Source organism: Danio aesculapii, chromosome 14 (assembly GCF_903798145.1).
Source record: "Danio aesculapii chromosome 14, fDanAes4.1, whole genome shotgun sequence".
NCBI lineage: Eukaryota > Metazoa > Chordata > Actinopteri > Cypriniformes > Danionidae > Danio > Danio aesculapii.
In genome coordinates this window covers 42698578-42726077 of record NC_079448.1, presented here as the reverse complement: position 1 = coordinate 42726077, position 27500 = coordinate 42698578, and the positions used below count along the sequence as shown (strand labels likewise).

At 35.4% G+C, this 27500-nt stretch overlaps 1 long non-coding RNA gene across 1 annotated transcript in view; it reads right to left on the bottom strand.

Moving 5' to 3' along the window:
* LOC130240235 (uncharacterized) overlaps positions 1 to 27500 on the bottom strand; it is a 166856-nt gene that overhangs the window by 3058 nt on the left and 136298 nt on the right. Inside the window, exons 4-5 of the long non-coding RNA XR_008838749.1 lie at positions 16320 to 16354; positions 14333 to 14505 (exon numbers count right to left, since the gene is read on the bottom strand). This is a non-coding gene — a long non-coding RNA (uncharacterized LOC130240235). The remainder of the gene's footprint in view (positions 1 to 14332; positions 14506 to 16319; positions 16355 to 27500) is intronic.

The window sequence follows — 27500 nt, the reverse complement described above, 5'->3', positions numbered from 1 at the left end:
TCCAAAACAACGCCTCCTGAAATCGTGAACTCGCTCATTAAAGATGACAGAGACCTACTAGATCATGTCATTCGCCAGTCAGAAAAGTTTATAGTACCTTATAAATACTACAATTCTGAACCAAAAAACTGTATATCTAGCGCAATTTCAGTTGTGTAGTTAGCAAGCAAAATTTGTCATCACTCTTTCATCAGTCTCACTCATCAGTCTTACTCTCTCACACACTTTGTCCTAAAGCGACTACTGCTTAGTGATTAACCAGTGGGCTGCAGGAACTACAATTATTACTAAGCCATACTTGCATGCTATTTCAGGCCGAATATTTCTGCAAATATTATACCGTCACAGGTTGTCATTGTTTAAAAATGAACCAATGTGAATATAAACCAACTTGACCTCAGTAAAACAGGCTAGGTGGAATAGTGCTATTGACTGATGTTTTGTTGTTAAACTAAATAAAAATCTACATTATAGATGCTGTAAAAGGTCCCTTATAAAATGTCATCAGTCTTACGCTGGAAGATTTCAGTGGTTGAACAACACTTCCATGCATATAATCCATTCGTAAAATATCACAATCTACATCAGCTTTGTGTGACTAAAATACTTTTAAAACATAACATTATCTGTCTAGAAGGGTAGCAGGGCACACTCTTATGGATAGGGTGAGGAGCTCTGTCACCCAGGAGGAGCTCAGAGTAGAGCCGAGAGAAGTCAGCTGAGGTGGCTCGGGCATCTGTTTCGGATGCCTCCTGGACGCCTACCTATATACATTTTCACTCATATACATATACACTCATTTTCTTTTAGGCTTAGTCCCTTTATTAATCTGGGATCACCACAGCGGAATGAACCACCAACTTATCAAGCATATGTTTTACGCAGCAGATGCCATTCCAGTTGCAACCCTTCACTGGGAAACATCCATACACACTCATTCACACACATACACTACGGACAATTAAGCTTATCCAATTCACCTGTACCGCATGTCTTTTAAATTGTGGGGGAAACTGGGTGAGGAAACACGGGGAGAACATGCAAACTCTGCACAGAAATGCCAACTGACCCAGCTGAGGTTCAAACCAGCGACCTTCTTGCTGTGAGGCGATTGTTCTACCCACTGCGCATTTAAATACATTTAGATCATTTACTTAACCCTTTACCGCATGGTGTTGCCATATGGCAACATGATATTTATGTTAATTTCCCTGCCATTGTTTCTTTAAGACCAACGTTTATTTTTTTTGTTGGAAAGAGAAGACCTTAGTGTAGCCAATGATGTGCTTTGGTTACGTCACATGACAGGCAGTGTTTTTCTGTAGTATGATTTCTAACAGACTGGCATTTATTGTGAGTAGTTGCTGAATGCAAATAAAAACAAAGGATCAAATTATGTCAGATCCACAAAAAAATCTGAAACATCACCTCCAGTAAGTTATGATAACATAATCACAACTCAATTTTTTAAAATCAAATTCGTTTTTTGTAAAAAGATCAAATGTGTGTGTTGCCAAATGGCAAAAGTGGAGCGTGCAATATTGCAATGGGTTAGCTAGCTAGCAAGGTCAGCTGTGAACTTTTAAGTTGTAACAACAGTTAGCGAGCACCAAAATGTTCTTTGGTAAGTGAAACAAGAAAAGGACAGAACTGGCTCTTCCTGCAGATGAAAGTGAGGATGAGATGGGTTTTAGTGACCATGAGAATGATGCAGAGTGGATATTTGATAAGAGCAGTGATAGAGACAGTTTAAGTAAGTTAGCTCAGAGGCAGATAAGACAGATGTAGTATAGCATATAGTATAATATATAAACATTGTTAGCTAGTAGCTACATCATTCTGATGCATCTGGATATACTAGACCTAAGGGGCGTTGCTAGACATAAAGCTCTACTGGGGCACGTACCCCGTATATATATAATAAATACATAATATTTATTTTAAATAAAAGTATTCTTATTATTATACAATTATTCTTCTAAATAATCTTAAATGTAACTGGAAAACAATGTTAAGACAACTGGAGTGATGCTAAGATCATTTAAGAAATTACTTTTGCATAAATATTAATTTAATTTGAATGAAATTATATAGACAATTCGATAAAATACAAAAACAGATGTGTTATAGAATTATCTGTTGTAGACTTGACACATGGCAGATAATTAGGTTTATTAAGTCTTTACCTCCCTGACTCCTCATCCCTCCTTTTTGCTTCATACAAAAAATTTATCAGGAGGCATGCTTAGGTAAGATCACCGTCATATTGTTTAAACTTTAGTTTTGTCAATTTGCAAAACAAAAAAGGCTGTTACGCTGGTTTTACAACACATGAGCGGCGCGTAACAAGCAGGTAGCCTGCTTTTTTGGCGCGCATGTTAACTACCGGGACTCGCACCGACAAAAGGGCAGCGTGTGCGAGAGATGCGTCAGTTTGCTTTTTGATTACATTGCTTTCACCAGTGTTGGTTCGGTTGCACATAGAGAATAATGTCTTCATTTCGGAATTACCACTCTTAATAAATACACTTGTATATTAAGTAAATCATATCTCAATGCATTTACTGGGGCACTGGAAATTTTTACGGGGGCACGTGCCCCAGTGAATTGGGTCTAGCGACGCCCCTGCTAGACTTGTTATTTATTTGTTATAATATTTACTGGAGAAAATATTTATATTTACTGTATGTTGTATACATGATAATACAATATTAGGTTTGTTTTTAATAATATTCAGCAAAAAAGAATGAAATTAATGAAGGCTGTTGGAATATGACTTGTTGAAAAGTATGTAGAATGTGTCATTTAAAAGTTCTGTGTTAAAGCTTATATTACTGCAACACCAATTAAATCATTTCAAACAACAAAATTATTAAGTATAAGAAAAGTTCTAAACTTGAAATTTCTAAGTTAGATCCACTGTTGGACTATGTTGCCATATGGCAACATATCATAAAGTACCTTAAAAAGAATATTTTCCCAATTTTTTTTACAGCACTACAAGTTAAGCCATTTTAAGAAAAGAAAAACAGTCAAGTATTTTTTTATAGATCTATCATAATGTGTGCAGTAGAGGGTTAAATCGTTACCATTGGAATGTGAAGAGACTTTCAACCAGCACAACAAAAATATTTCTGAAGACAATCACCTACTGCACCTTAAAGGTCAGAATTAGCCCCTTAAGCAAAATATATATTATTGTGCTTGTCTACAGAACAAACCATAGGTATAACTTGCCTAATTACAGCAACTTGCCTAACCTAATTAATCTTATTTAGCCTTAAAATGTCACTTCAATCTGAATACTATTATCTTGAAAAAATATCTAGTAATTTATTATGTACTGTCATCATGTCAAAGATCAAATAAATCCGTTATTAAAACTATTATGTTTAGACATGTGTTAAAAATCTCTCTATTAAACAGAACTTTGTAAACTTTATAAACAGAAAAAAATATAAAAGACATGACAGACAAACACAAAACACCATACAGATCGCTGGAAAACATTTTAATACAATAAAAGAGAATCATAAATTGTGAGAAAACGGTTCTGCTTTACGCTTGCCTAGATAATTTCTGAGATCTGCTTTTTTCCCCTTCTGCTGCTCTGTCATTAATATTTAACAACATTATGAATTGGGAAAAGAAATACAATTACCAAAGTAAATACACCTGTCCCACCATGCAAGAAATTGCAAAAATCCCAGCGTGCGCAGATTTCCTCCCTCAAGGTAAAGAGCGGGAGACGATTGCAGCAAGTTTGAGAATTGCAACACTATAATCCTTGACTCTATTTATTCGCTTTCCAGCATGCCGGTTCAAAGGGTCTCCTCTGAGACGGAGTCTGTGTTATCCTTCAAATATTTATTGACTCACTTTGCTTGCTCTAAGAAATCTAATACAATTAGCAGACCTTGGGGACGGTCTGTACCTGTACTCATCTCTCAGACCTGCCTTTCATCTGGAGCATTAAGCAATATAATGGAGAAATGCGATTCATATATCTCTCTTAATAACATCATTGTGTTTTAATACCAATTAATTAACTTAAGAAAGACCCTGTGTCTATTCCAATAGCTTTATTTATTAATCTGGCCAAGGATGCCTCTTAAATGGATAGGTCACCCAAAACGTAGATGCAACATGATAAATACATATACTTTAATAGGGTGAAAATACAGCATTTTAATAACTGGATAATCACCTTTTCATTGCTCTTAAAATGAAATTATTAAACTTAAACGTACTAAAAATGCCTGAACCTATGAAAATATTTTGGGTTTTGCATTTGAAGTCTTTAATTTTTCTTAAAGCTTGATGAACATTTGACTATTATATGGTGTAAACATTTCCCCAAATAAATTTTGGTGTGAAAAAACAAAACAAAACAAAAAAACCTTGTAATAGTTGAAGTCAGAATTATTAGCCCCCCTGTTTATTTCCCCCCCCCCCCAATTTCTGTTTAACAGAGAGATTTTTTCAACACATTTCTAAACATAATAGTTTTAATAACTTATCTCTAATAACTGCTTTATTTTATCTTTGCCATGATGACAGTAAATATTATTTGACTAGATATTTTTCAAGACACTTCTATACAGCTTAAAGTGACATTTAAAGGCTTAATTAGGCCAATTAGACTAGTTAATTAGGTTAATTACGCAGGACAGGGTAATTGGGCAAGTTATTGTATAATGATGGTTTGTTCAGAAAAAAATATAGCTTAAAGGGTCTAATAATATTGACCTTAAAATGTTTAAAAATATATATAAAACAGCTGTTCTTCTTGTCGAAATAAAACAGATAAGACTTTCTCCAGAAGAAAAAATATTATCAGATATACTGTGAAAATTTCCTTGCTCTGTTGAACATCATTTGGGAAATATAAAAAAAAAAAAAAAAAAAAAAATCAAAGGGGGGCTAATAATTCTGACTTCAACTGTATATTTAAATGAGGTGAAAATACAGCATTTTAATAACTGGATAAGCACCTTTTCATTGCTCTTAAAATGGAATTATTAAACTTAAACATACAAAAAATGCCTGAAAGTATGAAAATATGTCGGGTTTTTGCATTTAAAGAATTCAGCTTTTGCATTCAGCTTAATGAACATTTGATTATTAGACGGTGTAAAAACATTTATATATTTTTTGGATTTTTTAAAATCTTTTTTATTTGCCCCTCCCACATTTTTTTTATATCTAAATACAAATGAAGTCAAAATGATTAGCCCCCCTGTACATTTTAATTTCTTTTCGAAATATTTCCCAAATTATGTTTAACAGAGAGAGGAATTTTTCCACAATATTTCCTACAATATGTTTTCTTCTGGAGAAAGTCTTATTTGTTTTATTTCAGCTAGAATAAAGTAGTTTTTAATTTTAAGGTCAATATTATTAGCCCCCCGTAAGCAATATGTTTATATTATAGAACAAACCATCCTTATACAATGACTTGCCTTATTAACCTAGTTAAGCCTTTAAATGTCACTTTAAGCTGAATACTAGTATCTTGAAAAATATCTAGTACAATATTATGTAGTGTCATCATGGCAAATATAAAATAAATCGGTAACACTTTAAAATAATGGTCCATTAGTTAATGTGAGTTGTATTTACTAATATGAACAAACAATTAGTTCTACATTTATTACGATATTTATTCATGTTTGTTAACGTTGGTTTATGTTATTTAAGTTAAAAAACATTAGTTCATATTAGTTCCCTTTAACTCACAGGGCATTAATTAATGTTACCAAGCGCAACTTTGGGTTTTAATAATGCATTAGTTCATGCCAAACTATGATTAGTAATTGCTTTACAAGATTATTCATACTTAGTTGATGTAAAAACATTAACTAACATTAAGTAATAGACCAATATTCTAAAATGTGACCAAGAAATCAGTCATTAGAAATGAGTTATTAAAACTATTATATTTAGAAATGTTTTTTTATTTTAATCTTTATTCTTTTTAACAGAAATTGGAGAAAAATGTTTCAGGGGGCTAATAATTTAGGAGCGCTAATAACTCTGACTTCAACTGTATATAAACCTTATCCACAAAGATTGAGAATTTATTTTCATTCCGTGGACATGTTTTCAAGGTTAGGAGCTTTTTTTTTTTTCTTCTTTCTTTATGAAATATGCATGTATACAAGAATTATTAGTCCCCTTTGTTTGTTTTTTATTTTTTATTTGTATTTTATTTAATTTTTTTTATATTTCCCAAATAATGTTTAACAGTATGTCTAATTTTCACAGTATGTCTGATAATATTATTTCTTGTGGAGAAAGTCTTATTTGTTTTATTTCGGCTAGAATGAAAGCAGTTTTACATTTTTTAAAAAACATTTTAGTGTCAAAATTATCAGCCCTTTTAAGCAAAAATTTTTTTCGACTGTCTACAGAACAAACCATCGTTATACAATAACTTGCCTAATTACCCTAACCTGCCTAGTTAACCTAATTAACCTAGTTAAGCCTTTAAATGTCACTTTAAGCTGTATAGAAGTGTCTTGAAAAATATCTAGTTAAATAATATTTACTGTCATCATGGCAAAGATAAAATAAATCAGTTATTAGAAATGAGTTATGAAAACTATTATGTTTAGAAATGTGTTGAAGAAATCTCTCTGTTAAACAGAAATTGGGGAAAAAAGTAAACGGGGCTAATAATTCAGGGGGGCTAATAATTCTGACTTCAACTGTATAAAGGTTTGAAATATAAGTGATCCAGTTCCATAACTCAGTTGATTTGAATGTCAATGAAAGTGTTATTTAAAGTCAGCGATCACATTATGCGCGCTGTACCACACCGATGAGAGCGTAAATATTAAATATGTCTTTTCTCCATGACCAGTGTCCAGAGGTCACAGTAAATGTCCAAGCCCTTGTAGCCACGGCTCCTCATGCAGAGCGCTGCAGGATCCAGGAAAAAATCCAAACTCTCCCTGCCTTCACCATCAACACCCCACCCTGCCCTCGGGCCGGCCGCTCGGCAGATTTTTCATGTCAGCTGGCACACACCTTCGTCTCATAAGTAGCTGTTTGACTTTCACAAGTCTCTCTACATCCTGGCAAATGGACTCTTTACCAAGGTTGCAATATCCTTGGGCTGTGTGGATGTCAGTTAGACATGCAGATTTCCTCTGCAAATTCCCATCGGGCATCTATCGATGCTACTGAATGTCTAATACAAGTTTTTCACTTTTTTTTTTAGAGCAGAAAATATCCTCTTAATTACTTCAATTTACATAATTAGTCCTCTGGTAAAGACTCATATTAGAGTCATCGGAAAAGGCAATTTCACATGTAAATGCATTTTAAACTGCTATAGATAGTTTTGCACTTCTGAAGAACGAACATTTGGAGTTTGCAAAAACACCTTCAGCACAAAAAAAAGCTGCTAATATGTTTGCCTAATATAGTAAATGTCTGAATATTAGCGTAGCGCTTTAAAACAGTTTCTAATTACCTGTATTTTCAGAAACGGTAATCCTTTAAATGTGAAATTTGCAAAGTGGAAGAATGTCTGTGTACATGTTAAATATATACTGGCTTAGACTTAAAAGGTTTAACTGGAGCTTCAGGCTTTACTTGTTGGTGAGAGTCAAAAGCACAAATGTCAGAGAGAGAGAGAGAGAGAGAAGGATTTTTTCCGAGTTGTATTTTAATATCCAGGAACTGCGAGGCATTATTAGCATGCGGATGAGGACTACAGCTGCTGTTCACTAGGTTAGGAAAGTAAACATGCATCTGTAAAAGAGTTTTGTGGTGAATGAACTGAAGTAGTTTTGAGGGGGAGCATAGGTTTTACTCTTTAAAAATACTGGAAATGTTTTTAAATTCTGTACGGTTATAAATAGCAGTCAGTTTGAAAATTCAATATTGCAGTTAGTATGACTTTTTCTGAAGTACACTGAAAAAAATTATTCAAAGATGATTCCTTGGATTTACTCAATTTTTTAACGTTGAGTGGTTGTAAACAATTTATTTGGGCTGAATTTAAACAAACAAATGAAGTTGAACATTATTAAATTTAATTTGTTTGTTTAAATTCAACACAAATAAATTATTTGCAACAGTTTTGCATGCAACACTTTTTTCAGTGTATTAGCTAAACACCCTTACGGAAAGTTTATTCCAGTGTGATGTTAATGTATTCAAAAACCAACAACAACAATTATCTACAAGGCTGGAGAAAAGCATGACTGTTGCCTCATGAATACTTTCTTCCCAATAAGACTAAAGAAGTCCTCTTTAAAATATGACAAAATATATCCAGTTAATCCATTTATTTCCAAATATGTTGATATTCTAAGTAATTGTACATTTTGTGGTAAAGGAAACTTTAATACATTATTTTGTGTGTGAATTTATTCAGAAGTTTTGACTTGTATCATTATTTAAACACGCTACCTTTCCACAATCTTAGTTTAAAAGAAATTTGCTCAAAATGTACACACTAATCTAAATATTTTCAACAGTTTTCTATTTTGTTTGGATTTTTTTACAGGTAAAGATTTATGGCTTTAATCGCTACTTTTCATCATTTTCTGATTGAGGTTGGCTCACTGCTCACATCTTTCTTTTATGTGTAACAACAGAAAATGTGTCAGGTTTTGCTACTATACAAAGAACTGGTATGTATGGATTGTAACTTTCCTGTAATGCTCTTAATTAATTTAGTATACCATATATATTTAATACCATAGTAATTTACTTACCCCTTCCTTTGGTTTTGTTATCGTTTTTCTCTCTGTATGCAGTTAATGTAATCTGTATTTTCCTTCTTTTATATTGTTCTCCTAATTGGGTTTTATATTTTCCATTCATTAATAAGTCTACAATGTACTATCAGAAATAAACTTAAATTTACACTTAAAAGGGTAGTTTACCCAAAAAATTTAGATTTACTCACCATTTTTCCTTTTTCCTTTTTTCTGCTGAACAAAATAATGTAAATAATTTTAGAAACTGAATATCATTAACTTCCACATGGGACAAACAAATGTAATGGAGGTGAATGGTTACTGGTTACTGATATTTTTCCTCTGTTCAACTCAAACAGGTTTGTAACAAGTGAAGAGTGAGTAATTGATGAGAGAATTTTCAGTTTTGGGTGAACGATCCCTTTAGGTATTGACTTATACAGAATGGAGATTCTTATAAATGGATACTACTATTCGAAGTAAATATAGAAGATACACTCACCGGCCACTTTATTAGGTATACCTTACTATTACTGGGTTGGACCCAGAACTACATTAAACCTTCGTGGCATAGATTCAACAAGGTACTGAAAATATTCCTCAGAAATTGATCCATAATGCAAATCTTTCGTTTTAATAGGTACTCTATTGGATTGAGATCTGGTGACTGTGGAGGCCATTTGAGTACAGTGAACTCATTGTCATGTTCAAGAAACCAGTCTGAGATGATTTGAGCTTTATGACATGGCACGTTATTCTGCTGGAAATAGCCATCAGAAGATGGGTACACTGTGGTCATAAAGGGATGGGCATGGTCAGCAACAATACTCAGGTAGGCTGTGGTGTTGACATGATGTTCAGTGCCAAGAAATATCCCCCACACCATTACACCACCACCACCAGCAGGATGAATCGTTAATACAAGGCAGGATGCTTTCATTCTACCATCCGAATGTCGAAGGTATCTAAGGTAGAAGATATATTTGGCCTGTGTCTGTACTCATTTGATTAAGACCTAAATGTAATTTTATATTTGGCTTGTGGTTCACATAAACGTGCATGTTCTGGTTTTAACAAGCACGCTTTTGATTGAATTAGTTAAAAGTAAACAAAACAACAAACTAAACCTGAACTTCTCTACTAGTACATATATAAATGTACTTTTAATCAACTTTAAAAGTATATTTCAAGTAAACATGTTAATATCTAAATAGACGCACTGTATTTTTTCCAGCAGCTGTCAGCCACATTATACAACATCTCAAAGTGTCAAAACATAAAAACTTTGCATAGTTTAACTGAACCTACAAAAAAAACCAAATCAAATAAATAAACCGAAGCAATGCTTATCTCTTCATTAAAAGATGATGTTTTAAGACCCTTATAATGATGTGCCTGGATGCAGTGTAGTCATGAACATCTGTGGTGTAAATCACAGCGGTTGGCATCTCATTTGACTTGCATCTTATTAAGGAACTCACAAATACACCACAGGAGGCATAGAATTAACACTCGCACAAACAAAACAAACATTTGATTTATTCACTCAACACACCACAAACAAATATATATTCTTTTAAAACAGTAAGCGTACACAAATCAATCCCTCTTGGATTTTCTGTTCCTGTGATCGCAGAATTGAACTCAAAATCAAGCAAACGACTCCAATTTCGGTGGAGAGATTTTGGGCATCCGTACATGCATGATTCTTCTAATTGCTTCAACTATATGTCAGACACTCCAGGCAGATCTCACATTGAAAAATAACTGTTTTACATACAGTATTCATTACAGTGGCTAAATTCCTCCGTATGAAATGTATGACTTTTGGCCACCAAACCTGGGGACGAGCAAATCACTAAAATGCATTATTTTTTTTCTTCTCAAGAAAGTCTTTTTTGTTTTATTTGTCAATATTATTGTCCTCCTTAAGCATTATTTTTTTAGACTGACTACAGAACAAACCACAGTTATACAATGACTTTCTTGCATTACTTACCCTAACAAAGCCTCATGGTCAATGAACAGGCTTCAGCCTACATTATCATGAAAACACAAAAAAGTATTTAAATACAATATACAGTTGAAGTCAGAATTATTAGCCCCTCTGTTTATTTTTCCCCAATTTCTGTTTAACGAAGAAAATGTTTTTTAAACACATATCTAAATATAATAGTTTTAATAACTCCTCTTATAGCTGATGTCTTTTATCTTTGCCATGATGACAATAAATAATATTTCACTAGATATTCTTCAAGATGATCTTCTATACAGCTTAAAGTGATATTTAAAGGCTTAACTAGGTTCATTAGGTTAACTAGACAGTCTAGGGCAATTAGGCAAGTTATTGTATAATGATGGTTTGTTCGGAAAAATATATAGTTTAAAGGGGCTAATGATTTTGTCCTTAAAAGGGTTAATAAAAAAATAAAAACTGCTTTTATTCTAACTGAAATAAAACAAATAAGACTTTCTACAGAAGAAAAAACATTATCAGACATACTGTGAAAGTTGCCTTGCTCTGTTAAACATCATTTGGGAAATATTTAAAAAAGAAAAAAAATCTGACTGCAGTTTCTAGATAAAATGACTAGGGTAATAAAAGGCTGTGTTGGACAGTATGACGGCAGTAACTTTTGGTTCTTTTTTAACATTAACAGAATTTACAGGGAAATATTATTGACAAATAAATAATTATTTTATTAAATACTAAATACAGTGGTCCCTCGCTAACACGGTTCACTTTTCGTAACCTTGCAGATTTTTTTTTCGTGCAATTTGGCATGCTTTTTTTCTGTGTTCTGCATCCTGACTGGCTGTAGACCATTGTCAAGCAATCTCTTCCAAAGAGAAGAGAACGATTTTTTTCCAAATTCCATTACACTTCCATCAGTTCATACTCACATCCAATATCTCGTTTGTCACGGGGGGCATGCATGAAATGTTCCTGAATGAAAGTGAAAGTGCCAAACTGCAGTTATACTTGACAAAATAAAAATGAAACACCTGAAATTACATGACATTCTGGAGGAAGTGTAGATAACGTGGTGACACAATGACGTTCATCGAATAATGTGCTATAACATGTAAAACAGGATCATGAAAGGAACATTCAAAAAGCAACTCATGTAAACACCTTCATCTTATTATTGTCTTATTCAGATTAAGGCAAATAATTTGAGTACTGATGTCCATGTACATGTAGTCAATGTGCGCTAACAAGATAAACGTTGTCCATAATTTCACACAGAGTTGTGGTTGGGCTTTCTTTTTGGCGTACGTACCTGTACATTCGTTCATATTAAACTAATGGTAAGTGGGCCGTAGTTAGGAATATTGTGGCTGAAGCGTCAAACTGACATCAACAGAGGACCTCAACTCCACAAATGCAGAAACTATTGCTCAGAATTTGATTGAAGATAACCAAAACAAACATTTTGTATTCAATAGAATAATTCCATACCTAAAGACTAACAACGTGCACTAGCAAGGTAAACACTGTCCTTAATTTCATACAGAGTTGAGGAAGGTGTTTCTTTTGGTGCATACATTTCTTCATGGTAAACTAATGGTTAGAGGGGCATGGTTAAGGATATTATGGCTGTAGCATCAAACTGATGTCAACGGAGAACCACAACTCCATAACCAGAAGCAAATGCTCAGATTTTGATTGAAGATTACCAAAACAATTTGTTTTTAGTAGATTAATTCTTTACCTAAAGAATAAAAGTGTGTGCTAGCAAGATAAACATTACCGGTGATTTGACACAGACTTTAAGCTGTTCATTTTGCACAAATTTGAATACAGTTGCAAAATATGACCATACATTGGGCCTTCATTTCTCTCTCTCTCTGTACAACTGTGAAGGGAAAGGAAAAAAGGCCATTTTAAATAAATAGAGAGGCATTTGATGCAGACACACAAAGCATAAAAAACATGAACGGATAATAAAAGAAAACCAAATACTGAGTTTTCCTAAAGTGTGTGTGTACATGTGCACTTCAGCTCAAGAACAGAGTAATCTGCAGAATTAAAGAACTCATTCGTCAGAGCCATGTGAAAAGGCCGTCTTCTTCAGAAACATGTCTGAATGCAACAAACAAATGAAGAGTTGCAAAAGAATTTCAGATCCAAATATTTGGACTTGAACTCAGGAGAGACCAATTTGAAAGGCCTGCATTTTAACCTGTGCTTGAATGAACAAATGCTTGAAATAATTCAATCACATGCGCGCACAATAGACAGCTGAAGTCCCTGCCCTTGATCTTGGTTTATCATCTCCATCATGCCGAAAGCAATCACGACTGAAGGCTGCTGTTTACAGTATAAACTATTGAAATCTGAAGCTGTGAGATAGAAATAAGACTGCAGGCCATCCTAAAGATTAAAAGTCTTTAAATATTTGAGAAACTTGAATATGAATATGTCAGAAGAGATGCTTTGGAAGTTACATAAACAAAATAAATGATTGTAGAAACGATTAAGCAGGCAGAACTGAAACAAAATGACTACTAGACTCACTAGTTTATCCTGTTGCAGAAGAAACATTACATACACTTTAAAAAGATGTTTGTAAATTAGCAGTTTTCAGTATTTTGTGATTCATGTTTTTATTTTTCCATGTTTATTAATGCTTTTGAATTGCATTATGGGACCTTGATCTTTCTTCCAACAACTTTTAACCTTTAAAACTTCAAAAAAGTGAATTTTATGAACATTTGAAATAGTTTAAAGTGATTTATTGTGCGGGTTGGTGTTGTATATTACGGTTCAGAACCCTTGTATAAGCTGCCAGTACATTTTCAGTGATTTTACAGACTTATTTCTCTATATATTATTTCTTGTACATTATATTAAACTACTAAAATGTAAATAAAAGTCACTTTGTTAAACTGTAGAGTTGAATTTTCAACACCAAAGTCGACAGAGCAGAGATCGACATCCCATAATGCAATTCACAACCGTAAATAAACAGAAAACTCTTGTGAATCACAAAACTGTTAACTGATTTTTTTTACAGTGTATAATATTAAAGGGCACTTTTGATGAAAATCACCTTTTGTAAGCAGTTTAAACAGAACTGTGTGTAGGTATAGTGTGTCCACAGTCATATTGGGGTAATATAAAGACAATACGTCTTTTTAAAATTTATTTTCTGATGTTAAAATAGGTTCTAAATCGCTCCAATTTTGATTAACAGCTGCGTATTAACATGTCTTCATAGTAACACGTATAATCATATCAACAAGACAGGGCGTGCACAAAGCAACTGGGATTAAAAGATCTGTTCAGCTCTCTGTGATCATCAATCATTATCAAATGAGATCAAGAAAGACGGTAAATTGTTGTAATTCATCATCAGAGCCTCATGTCAGCAAAATTATAAAAGATGATGCTTCAATCCCAGTTTGTGGACGTTAAATTAGGTTTATTTTGTACATCCATACAGCAGTGAATGTTATCGTGTATCCTGTCACATTTGCATGCAAAAACAGTGCAAACGCGCGCAATGTGTGCGTGTCCGCTGTGTGTGTAAACTTTGTAATGACATTGTGTGACTCATTGTTGCAACTCCACAACAAATACATTAAATAATCATTGGTAAAAATCTTACTGTATTATTTCTCACAAACATTACGTGAGATCTGCTTCCTTCATGTCTGTCACTGTGCTGTTTCTCTGACGCAGCCGTGGTGGCACGTGGGATCAGTGGATGGAGAGAACCAGCATTACAGGCACAGGCCACGTAAACAGCTACATTGTGTTCAGAGCAGAAAATCCAATATTCTGAAAGGTATAATAAATAATCTGATGAGTGTTTTGAGCTGAAAGTTTACAGACACATTCTGGAGACACAAAAGACTTATCTTAAATCTTGAAAACGTGGTAAAATAGGTACCCTTTAAATAAATATTGTTATTACTGCAAAAAAATCCCCCAAATGATGTTGCAAAAATATATTAAGTTGAACGAACCAGTGAATCAATGAATAAATGAATGAATATATTAGATTTTCAAATAAAAAATACATTTACAAAATAAAAAAAACAATCCTGTCCACAAACGAATTCTTTCCAAATAAATAATTTTATCTTTGAAAGTTTATTTATTTATTTATTTATTTATTTATTTATTTATTTATTTATTTATTTATTTATTTAATGTAAATTACAGTTGGACGTGACAAATATACGAAAACACTGTACTTTTTTGTTATTTTGTTCCTTTATTTTCCAAAATTTTAAATATTATGGCCCTTTTTTATTTTATTCCTCCATTTAATTCCTAATGTTTTTCATTCATTCATTTATTTTCCTTCGGCTTAGTCTCTTATTTATCTAAAGTCGCCACAGCAAAATGAACCACCAGCTTATCCATCATATGTTTTACGCAGCGGATATGAGCCACCGTGCCGCCCTCCTAACATTTTTATTCATTCATTCATTTTCATCGGCTTAGTCCCTTTATTAATTAGGGGTCGCCACAGCGGAATAAACCATAAACCTATCCAGCAAATGTTTTAAGCAGCAGATGCCCTTCCACCTGCAACCCATCACTGCGAAACCCCCGTTCACCCTCACATTCACAAACATACACTACAGACAATTTAGCTTACCCAATTCACCTATAGCGCATGTATTTGGACTATGGGGGAAACCGGAGCACCCGGAGGAAACCCACGTCAACATGGGCAGAACATGCAAACTCCACACAGAAACGCCAATTGACCCGCCCTCCTAACGTTTTTATTTTAAAAAATAATAGTTTTATTTATAATAATTTTATTTTTCTAAAACAGTCCAGAAAAGGCATCACACTGGTGCAATAGGTAGCACAATCGCCTCACATCAAGAAGGTCGCTTTTTTGAGCCTCTGCTGGGTCAGTTGGCGTTTCTGTGTGGAGTTTGCATGTTCTCCCCATGTTCATGTGGGTTTCCTCCGATTGCTCTGGCTTACCCCAACAAGTCTAAAGACATGCGGTGCAGGTGAATTGGGTAAGCTAAATTGGCCGTAATGTGGGTATAAGGCTTTCCTTTCTCGTAGCGTCGCCATTCATTTTATGCTAATGAAAATCTCCATTTAAAATCTTTATCCTAGTCTGGACACTGTACCACACAGATGAAAGTCTAAATATGAAATATGTATTTTCTAAATGAGCAGTGTCCCGAGGTCACAGTGACTCTTCAGGCCCTTAGTAAGGCTAATGAAGTCAACCAGAAAATAAATAATAGAAATGTCCAACGAGATACAGCACAAAAGTATTTTCAGTGTACTAAGATTAACTGGCCGATCATTAAATCACAACTTTTGCCCAGCCATTTTTGTAATAAATTGTCTTAGGTGAGATTGCGATGCTAAGATCTTCATTATCATTTTGCTGACTGCGCTGGGTTTGGTAATTGAGTCTTTTAAAGTGAGTTATCCTGAGCCAAAAATCCAAGAGCCTTAGTTTTGAGTTTGAGACGCTCCTGACGGGACTGTTGCTTCAGTAAGATATTCAGATTTTTCTCACTCATTCCTCCGCATGCACAAATCGCAATCTGTTAGTAATTACATCAAATTTTGATGCTTTCTGTCACAAACAAAATAGATTCGCTTACCACTCGATGAAAAGACGCAGCAATCAGCTTTGTACCTGCACAGATGGATCAAATGAAAAACAACTAAAATAGATTTGAAAACAATTCATGTATAGCAAACATCATTTGGATTGGGTGTTTGTATTATACTCCTCAAACAGCAGTATAATATATTCACCCACACAATCTGATTTTCTTTTATATTAAAGCAGGCCTAATCATTTTTTATATTCTGTACTTGACAATAACGCCAACTTTGAGTCCATGCTCTGATTCATCATCTGTATATTACACGATGGACACATTAATAGAACCGACTTATATACATGTACAGTATGATGTGGACGTCAGTCAAGGTGAAAAGAAACAAGAGTAAATTTCAGTTTGCCTGCATGAAAATGAATTACATTTATTTATCACTGCACCAGGAACAGCGCAAAAGACCTTTCTTGTTGCGAAGAGGAGTTTCATTGTCAAATTTTGACCAAATAATAAATTGGGGTGTGATGGCATTCTGCATGTCTGTCACTTGTGACAAAGTGTATGTGCGTGTTTGTCATTTTTGGTGTCAATAAGATGTGCTAGGATTCCAGCTACAGGTGATTTGTAGCTGTCTATGCTGGACATGCAACTTCTGCGTGACCTGATGCAATCACAGGCAATCAGAAGATGTTTCATGTTTAGTGGACGTGGAGCGCAAATCTGGACTAATAAAACCATTTAGTGAGCAGGTCTACGGTACCCAGCGCGATGTTGGCCAGAAAAACGATTTCTGCCAAAATGCTTCGTTGACTGAATGTGCCATCTGCACTGACGCCATAACCCAGTGGCTGAAAACAAACACACACATATATGCAACCAAACAAGCAAATCAGCACAGGAGTGTAGCCTTATAAGTGTGTAAATACGCGTGGAAATGTTTGTGTGATCTATTGACCAAATGAAAGAAAACAGACAGACGCTCATCTTCATAAAGTCCTCAGCGTATAAATCAATGCAAATTACATCATAAAAGCACAGAGCTTTGGTTCTCGAGAATACTTGATTCTGATTGGTCAGTTGTTACATTTCAGGGTATATTTTTCCCAGATGGCTGCTGATAAACCTCTTAGCCTAAAAGATAAACATTGGTGACCTTAAAGGGATAGTTCACCCAAACCTGAAACTGTTGTCATTATTTACTCACACTTTACCTGTTCCAAACCTGTCTGACTTTCTTTCTTCTGTTTGTAAGTAGTGTTTATCTATATAGCGCATTTATTGTGTTTGGCCATACAACCAGATGGGGGGGGTCTCTCCCCACCCCCACCGTTGTGCAGCATCCAAATGGATGATGCGACGGCAGCCACAGGACAACAGTGCATTCACCACACACCAGCTATAGATTGAGTGGAGAGACAGTGATAGAGCCAATTCGGAGTATGGGGATGATTGGGAGGGCATGACTGATAATGGCTGATGAAGGGAATTTTGGCCAGGATACCAGGGTTACACCTCTACTCTTTACAAGAAGTGCCATGGTTTTTTTTAAAGACCACATAGAGTCAGGACCTCGGTTTAACATCTCATCCGAAAGATGGCGCTCACTGACAGTATAGTGTCTCCTTCACTATACTGGGGCATTAGGACCACAGGTTGAATGCCCCCCTGCTGGCCTCACTAACACCACTTCCAAGAGCAATCTAGTTTTCCCATGTGGTCTCCCATCCAGGTACTGACCAGGCTCAGCCCAGCTTAGCATCTGTGAGAAACCAGTCTTGGCCTGCAGGGTGATATGGCTGTTGAACACAAAAGAATATATTTTGAAAAAACCTGGAAACCTGTAACCATTGCACAGTGTTTTTCCTACAGTGGAAGTCAATGGTTACAGGTTTTCATCTTTCTTCAAAATGTTAACAGAAGAAAGATACTCATAATTAAGGAGAGATGTAGGAGATAGAGAATAAAGGTGAGGTTGGGATCCACTTCAGGGTTAGTAAATAGTGAGTATTTTTTTAGGTGAACTATACTTTTAATGCTGCAAATATTATTAAAATATCAATTGCAGACATTAGTATGCCTTGAGTTGTTAATTTAAATATTAAAACAATTATATCAGGTGCAAAAATCAATGTTGTTGCACCTTTTGTTAAACTACATGACTTTAGTAATTCTTGCATATATTTATTGGCAAAAATATATGTGTGCTGGCCCAAGTTCTCAGTGAAACTGTCCCTTTGTTGGTCACATAGGTTTAGAAAAATCTTCTGCAGTTTAACCAACACTATCTCACTGCAATTCATAACTTTTTGATTTAGTGGCTAATTCTTATGAATTTGTATGATCTCATTCATACAGTTTAGTATGATTTGCTCATCCCCCAATGATGGTGGGGTTGGGTGCCATGTCTCCTTTTAAAAATCATAAATTTTCATACAACTGAACTATGAAATAGCCACTAAGCTGACAAAACGTAAAATACAGTACTTATATTTCCTTGTGAGATCAGGCTGACAAAACTCATGTCATTTATAAAAGGTTGCCAGTACCAGCGGTGTTCAATAAAAATGTTCATGTTGATTGCATTTGTGAGTTAAAGGGCACCTATTCTACCCCTTTTACAAGATGTAAGATAAGCCTTTGGTGTCTCCAGGTTGTGTCTGTGAAGTTTCAGCTCAAAATACCCATTAGATTATTTATTATAGCCTCTAGAATCTGCCCATTTTGTTGTCTGAGTACAGTGTAGCTGTTTATGTGGCTTTAAATGCAAATGAGTTGCTTCTCCTCGCCCACCCACGTGTGTGTCTGCTTCTCATCATGCGTTACGTCAGATAAACAACACAGTGACAGAGAGAGATTCAGATGAAGCTCAGCTCATTAGTCAAAAATACCAAGTAAGTTCATTTGATGTATTTGTGGTGGAATTTATTTAAGCCTTTCTGAAATGATGAGTCCCACACAAATGCTGTTTGCAGTACATACACACACACACACACACACACACACACACACACACACATATTAGCATTTGTACTATGTGGCCATGGTGATTGGAGTGGTTAATGAAGTACACATTAATTTAGCTGTCTTTATTACAAACATGCTCTGGTTTACAAAACGTTTTAAACGTATAAAACTTATAAAAAATAACAGAGTTGGAGCAAATATTTTAATCATAGTTTATCTGCAAAAAAATGACTAAAGTTCTGTGGACATGCATACATGTTACGAAACATGCCGCCTGTCAATGAATTCAGTGGGCGGGGAAAACTGCACTCCTCGTCCAGCAGGCACAGGATGTCAACATGACGTCAGATTGACGTTATACTCCAGTGTCATGGGGACATTGCATTTGGAAATAAAAATCGGTTGGATGTCAGAACCCAACGTCAGGTCAACACAAATGTCCAACCTAAAATCAACCAAATATCAACATTACAGCTTGACGTTGTGTGGACGCTACCATTATGACGTCTATCAGATGTTGGATTTTGGTTGTCATACCAAATGAATAAATGTCATTATTTGATGTCAATATGACGTTGGTTTAAGATGTTGGCTTGAAGTTGGATTTTGGTCACTTTCCAACACAACCTAAAATCAACCAAATATCAACCTCATCTGACATCAAAGTAAAGTTGTCCTAAGATGCTGGCTGGACATTGAATTTTGGTCACCTGACGTCACAACCTAAATCTAACCTATTGTCTTATGATGTTGTGTGCCTACTGGGAAGTCACATTGCGGTGGGCCTCAAAATCACTGGGATTTAAGTCCATATTTTAACATCAGGAAATAAAAAAAAAAGAGACTTGTTGTGTTTCCATCACTCCGATATGACAGTGGACACGCTATACCTACAGATAATTCCGTCTAAACAGCATACAAAAGTTGATTTTCATCATAGGTGCCCTTTAAGAAAAATAAGGGATAATTTCTTGGTGTTTGTGAAAGATCTGCAAACAAAAACAATACTTTCAAAAAACAAAACCATTCATACAGATCCACAGAAATGATTAAATGCTGTGTTATATGCCAGACCAGTGGCTGATATTAGAAACACATACAGTCCTGTAGTTTGCCATTGTTGTTTTGGTTGTGCAGCACTGATGCATGGCTTGTGTTATTGTCTTCGCAAAACTTGTTTGTAGTTTACATAAAAATCGTGATGTTATTGTTTTCAAAAACGCGTACTTTGTGAACGGTTTTCAAACATTTCAGCCCCCCCAAAATGCTGCCATTGAGTAAATGAACAGTCAAAACGCATAAAAGGGTTTTCTGTAATTACTTCTAATCAACAGGGGACCTTCAAAATAAAGTTGGCCACTAGCAGGGTGTTACTGCTTAAAATGATATGCCATTCTGTTCTGAAAAGTAATCAGTTTTCATGCTGCTAAAAGTGAACAATCTTGTATACAAACTGCGGCAGAGGATAATGCATCATATCACGAAGAAAGGTGAGCGATTATCAGCGCATGAATGAAACTCAGCCAGGATACTGACGCTTTCCTACATGCTTTTCCATGCGCCATTATCTCTCCGCATGTGGGAAGAGACAGATCACGGAAAACGAGGGATGTCTGCAGGAGATGAATCACGTGAGCTTCACTGTCTGTCACTTTCACTGGTAGTCGGCGCATCGCATGAAGCTAAACTTCCAGATATTACAAGAAGCTTTTGTTCGTGTCACCAGAAATCAGCTGCTTCGTTAAAAATGAATGACTTCTGGTCATTGCTGTAAAATAGAGTCTGAAATTAGAGGAGGAAATGTCAACTAAATGAACAAAAATGCTCCACAAATTCAAGATAAGTAGGTAAGATGTGCTCATATACAATTAAACTGTCTCATAATAGGTTCATTTTTGTGACATTGCATTTAGATTTGCACATCTTGCCTCAGATTTCTTTTTCAAGTGTTTTTTTCTCCGATTAGTCACTTGTAAAACGATGGGCTGAAATTCTGCACACTTGTGCATTTTGTCATTATATATAGTCATGTGTTAAAATTAGGACACCCTGTAGCTATTCCAATTATTCCAGTACCAATATAACATTAAGCAAAATAAGTCAACACTGCTGCAGTAATCAAAAGTCTGAACTGATCATCAGCAGAAGTTTAAGCAGTTTGTTGGTTTGGAGCTTCAGGTGTGTGTGAGAGAACACAATGACTGTCCCACAGCTAAAGCTTAGCCAAAATTGGGTCATGCAACAAGACGATGATCCCAAGCACAGCAGCAAATCTACTACAGAACAGCTAAAAAAAAGAGTTCAGAGTTAACCCTGATGAAATGCTGAGGTGAGAGCTGTGCCAAAAAATCCCAAAACTCTTCCAGAATGATTTAAAGAGCCCATATTATGGGTTTTCGAAAATGCCCTTCCATGTAGCGTGTAACACAGCTCTAAGTGAAGTGAAATATCCAGCTAAGGCTTAAATCTGTAAGTTTACAGTGTTTAAAACTATTGATTCATATATAAAAGAGTCGACTCATAGTGCTTCAAACGAGTCGTCTTGATAACGAATCAATAGGTTTTTCACGATGACGCAACTACGAAACACAAGTAGTTGCGCGTGAAAACCCCGGAGATTTGAAACCTGCGGCTCCGCCCACTATCACAGAAAAAAAAAAAAAGCCACACACACACAGACACTGGTCGAATGAAGTCACGCTGTGCAGATGGATATTATTGACAGTTTCTAACTGTTACCCAAAGATGAAACCTCAGCATTATAGCCCAGCCTTGAGCAGTTCGAGTGCTTCTGGAAACTATGTGCTTACAAAGAAGACTTCATTGGTTATTTGTGGAAGGATCAGTAAAAACTGTCAGAATATGGATCAGTGCATCATGGATCAGTTTCTTCCTCCATTTCACAAGTGTAAGTACGTGCGATTAAAATAGTTGCCTCGTTTACTCTAGCTCGCAAATTGTGTATTTAGTTGTGTTTTGTTACTTGTAACCGTGTGTACTGTATCAGGTTAACTCTTTATATTCTCATATTGCGTGTAAAGCCACGTTGAAAACGTGATGCGTGCCGCTTTGTTTACGGTCCGTCAGCTGTTCTTACACGCATGCAACGATCACACCGCCCTCAACCCGAAAGTGCATTCTCAGTTTTAGAATTTTTGGTGTTGTGTCTGAGGAGGAGGGTAATGTGTGTGTGTGTGTTGTGTCCTCTGAGAAGGAGGGTATTGTGTGTGTGTGAAAAGAGCAGGTAGAGTGTGACAAGCTAGGAGATCTCCTCGCCAGTTCTTGGAGTTTTTGGTTAATAAAATAGTTAGTTGTCGGTATTTTCACGTCCATCATCTGTATTTACAATCAACCACTTGGCAGCTAAAATCCACGCCTTGAAGCGTGTGTGCACTGTGAATACTTTTATATTGTTGATTAGCTGCTGGGTATTTCATTTGTCCCGTGCTGAAGGCTGTCAGTGTCGACCAATCACAGCAGGCTGTCATCGGTCCAATCAGCGCAGATTAGCTTCGCGCTGAGGACGGGTTTGGGAACAAATGAATCGCTGAACGATTCATATGGGAGTCGCTGGGATAATTAGGTAAAAATAAATGCAGATTATAAGTTTTTTGACCTTGCATGCATATTAGAGACCCTTACAACCAAAATATGACCTTATTTCATGTATAATAGGGGCTCTTTAAATGATTGAGAAGATCTTATATATAAAGGACAAACTAATTACTGCTAATTAAATTGCAGCTATCTGATTCAAAGGGTGTTTTTTTCTTTGTTAAAAGGGTGGTCGACTACGATATCATATTTTAAACTTTAGCTGATGTATAATGTAGCTGTGTGAACATAAACAACATCTCTGAATGTAATACGCTCAAAGTTTCATACAAAGGAAGACGTTGGCTTTTACAGAGTTAGCTTAGCAAAGCCTACAGCGAACAAAGTTTGGGGACTACAAAAAATACATCCAGGTTAATGAGATCACAAACACTTAAGGTTATGCGCATACACCCCACGCAACAAAGAGGCGTGGCCGCAGGCGCAGTAATGCTGTAATGTAGCAGAGAAAGCTAAAATGGCGTCCAAATGCTGTTATTTCCACAGAGCTTGTTTTATTTCTGTATGTGTGCTTCCAAAGAACACAACACAAAGAGAGACGTACTCACAATTTAACTAAATTTAATTATTTTCCAGATAATTATAAAAAGGATATAGCTCTAGCATTTGACAAAGGAGACCTTCCAGAATCTCTCTCAGTTCAGTGCTGGATCCAGCTAAAAACTCCTCAAAGGAGCAGCTACAACCATAATAGAAGAAGCTGTGGATTGTGAGCCACAACCTGTAAGTATTTTTATTTGTTAAAATTGATTAATTACAGGCACAGTTTCTAGCATTAATGGTATGTTGTAGGAAGGAGGTAAACAAGGATGTAAACAACAGGAAAGGCTGTTGGCACCGCTAACAATTTAGCTACAAATCCATATTTAACATCTACAATCACCAATTTGTGAATGCCAGCACATTATGTTAGCCGATCAATCAGAGCCTCTTGAGGGCCGGCCTTTCGGAGGAACTAGGAAATATGACAGTCGTTTTCATGTTAGCTGAGTAGCTGTACATAATCAAAGTAAGATGTATTAAAAAAAATTATGCGTTTTTTATTTATTTAATTTTTTTTACAAATGAAGGATGAGCACACTTTGCACTCCATAAACACAACCAAGCCTTAAAAATACACTCTGGACCACCCCTTTAAACAGGTAATGACATGGTGTAAGATCTCATGTGATGTTTTATCATACAAAGTTTACCACCTGGCAAGGACCATATAGATATTTTCTTCTTAATATAATTTTCTTATAATGATGATTTTTATGTCGTAATACAGATAAGAAGTTATTTTTTACACTATTACAGATGTTTAAAGGGTTTAAAAAAATATTTTAAAAAATGACCTTGAAAATTTGATCCGGCATGTTTGTAATTGTATAACCCAACATTCATTCGCAGCTTCAGTGATTAAAACTGCTTTTTAGTATAGAACTACAGTGTAAAAATATCTGCTTTCCATAGCTCATGATTCATTAGTGTTATCTTTTTTTTGTTCAGATTGTATTATGGGATCTTGATCTCTGCTACGCAAGCTGTTTTAAGTCAGTATTACAAAATATAAGTTCAATGGACTCATACAGTTAATTTGATTCTGCTTAAAAATTTTAGGCAACCAGGATTTTTTTTTTACAGTGTAGTATCAAAATCTGATAATGCAACCTGTTATTGGGTAACAGTTTACAATAAGGTTGTATTAGTCAATGTTAGTTATTTGAAGTTACAAACATGAACAATAGATTTATTACAGTATTTGTTCAAATGAGTTAACGTTAGTTAATGAAAATGCAGTAGTTCATTGTTAGTTAATGTAACTCAGTGGACTAATCATTGTTAACAAGTATGAATTTGGATTCTAATAATGCATTAGTAAATGCTGAACTATGATTAATAAATGCTTTGCAAGTATTGCAAATAATTAGTTGATGTTAGTAAATACATTAACTAATGAAGCCTTATTGTAATGTTTGACCATTTTTGTTAACACTTAACTACATACCATGAATCATTTATTAAGCATTAGCAAATAGTTACTTCATTATCTGTTAAGCTTTAACAATAGGTGATCGCAAGCAGTTTATAACTGCAGATACAAATGCTCTACGATTGACTTACAAACACATATACGATGTGCTTAATGATTGTATTTTCATACTTTCATGATTATTTTTTCATGACTAAATGAGGTATTGCATTATTTACAAACCAGTTGAGAGAAGTTGCTGGCTTTTAAAGATCATTCAGAATGCGCCAGTAAATGATTTATAAACTAACTAAATTAACATTTATATATCTTATAAATCACTTATAAATGACAATTAAAGGCTCAGTTATATTCTAAACAGGAAAAAAGAAAATAAACGACTTTAATTAAAATGACTGTACAGTTTAAACATCGCTGAATGACATTGAAATGTTGTATAATAATATATTGTTAAATTATTATATTGTTGTTGTTTTATCTAATTGTATGTTTAATTTTGACACTCCTGTTATTCGGCAATCTTTAAACTTTACAGGAATTTTACTTTTTTACCTTTAATAGTTATTTATTAGGGATTTATAAAGCATAAATTGTCCTTACTAGATTAGGTCACAAAACTGGATGAAGATAAGTTGATAAAGCATTTAGTATACGCCTGAATAATAAAATATATAAATATTGATTTGAATAGTTTATTAATCATTTACTAACTGATTCTGAATTATCTTAAAAACCCTCAACTACTCTTAAATACAAATGATATGTAAATAATGCGATATTTTATTTAGTCAAGAAAAATGAATTAGTAACAAAGTATGAAAGAACAATTATTAAGCACATTTTAAATGTGCTTATGTCAAGAATACAGCATATGTATTTGCAGTTATAGACTGCTTACTAATGTTTATTAATGTAGAGTTAATGCTTAACAAATAATCAATTCACTATTTGCTAATGCTTAATAGATGATTCATAGTGTGTAACCACTCTTAGAAATAAAGATACGCAAGCTGACACTCGGGTCGTACCTTTACTAAAAGGTACAAATGTGTACCTAAAAGGTCATATTAATACCTCAGGAGTACATATTAGTACCTAAAAAGTACAAAAGTGTTCCTCTTAAAAATTGTAGGTACTAATATCTGCTTTTAAGGTACCAATTTGGACCCTTCAAGTACAAATGTGTTCTTTTTGAAAAGGTACCACCCCAGTGACAGCTTGCGTACCTTTATTTCTGAGTGTATTATGAAGTGTTACCCCATTTTTCGTTTATTTTACAGTGTAGCTTTATGTATTGATTTGTTTAGCCTTTATAGCCAGATCATGATGTGCCATTTCTCCAAAAAACAAAGTGAAGTTTTCAAACTAATTTCGAGAGGAGCACGTGATATGATTGACCGCAGCTGGCCACTCATTTACATTCACTAGTTAGCCAATCAGATTAACCCCAACTCACTATAAGTAGCCTAGCTAGAACTACTCTCTTATCTTCGTTTTCCGAAGAAACTAACGACAAGTCCGCTCCAGCTCTTCCGAAAGCTACTCACGGACAAAACAACCTCCTATTTTCAATCATCATCATCATCATCATCATCATCATATCGTCGTCAACTACAACGAAAACAACAACGGAGGCGGCGGAGATCACAACAGCGCAGCAACGGGCAAGAAAGAAAGCTCCGCGCTCCCTGAAACATCAGCCCCAGCTCAACAACACCCAGCTCAGCCTGGAAGTCTGCCCGAGACTGAGGCTCCAGTAAGAGGCCAAAGGCCTAGCTACTCCAGCCAGAGCACAATGTTTTATTCAATCCTCTATCTCCCGCTACTTCAAACCGCCACGTACCTTCTCCAGCGTCATCATACGTCTCTCGTATCCAACAAACGACAGTCACAGAACTCCTCCAAACTCCTAGACGCCGGAACCACACATTCCATACTGCTGCAATAAACCTGAAAAGACCTTACGAATCCACGTCTTCGCTGACTCCGCCCCCCTAGGACATTACAACCACACGCTCCTGCTACGCTCCCTAAACACTACGTACTACAGCCCACAAACACTGCGCCACCCCGGGCCACCAGAGAAAGCCCTAAAGCAATCTCGGAATCTCCCGGACAATAACGCAACTCTTCTAGCCTGCAGCTCCCCAATCCAGTACAAACTCCAGCCCTCCTCTTCCAGCAATCCTTACCACTCTAAACCCAGCCTTCCCTCCTCTCACACTTGCTACTACTGCGGCGACAGGCACGCCGTCAGCCAAGTCTAAAGAAAACAAATTACTTGTCAACATTTTGAATCTTTATACTGATTTACGTTTGCACCCTGACCTAATTTTTCTGAATTTCTCATTCCAAGTCTGTATAACGGATCCAAGCCCGGTATCTTGGCGCTCCCTTCCCAGCCCTCCACCAACGCTGAACCAGAAATCACAGAGCTATTATAGAAAAAGAGATCGACAATAAATTCATGTTCGATCCCCTCATTCTTGCTGCTTCGTCAAGCACATTCACATTAGCCTACTGAAATGGGCATTAGAACGTTTCTAAAAACGCCTAATAACGGATCTTTCATCTTCTCATAATTCCGCCTTTTTCAGCATTATTCATCACGCCGAACAAAGATGCCCTAAAGAGATTTCTTGGTTTGTGGCGTGATATTTAATTAA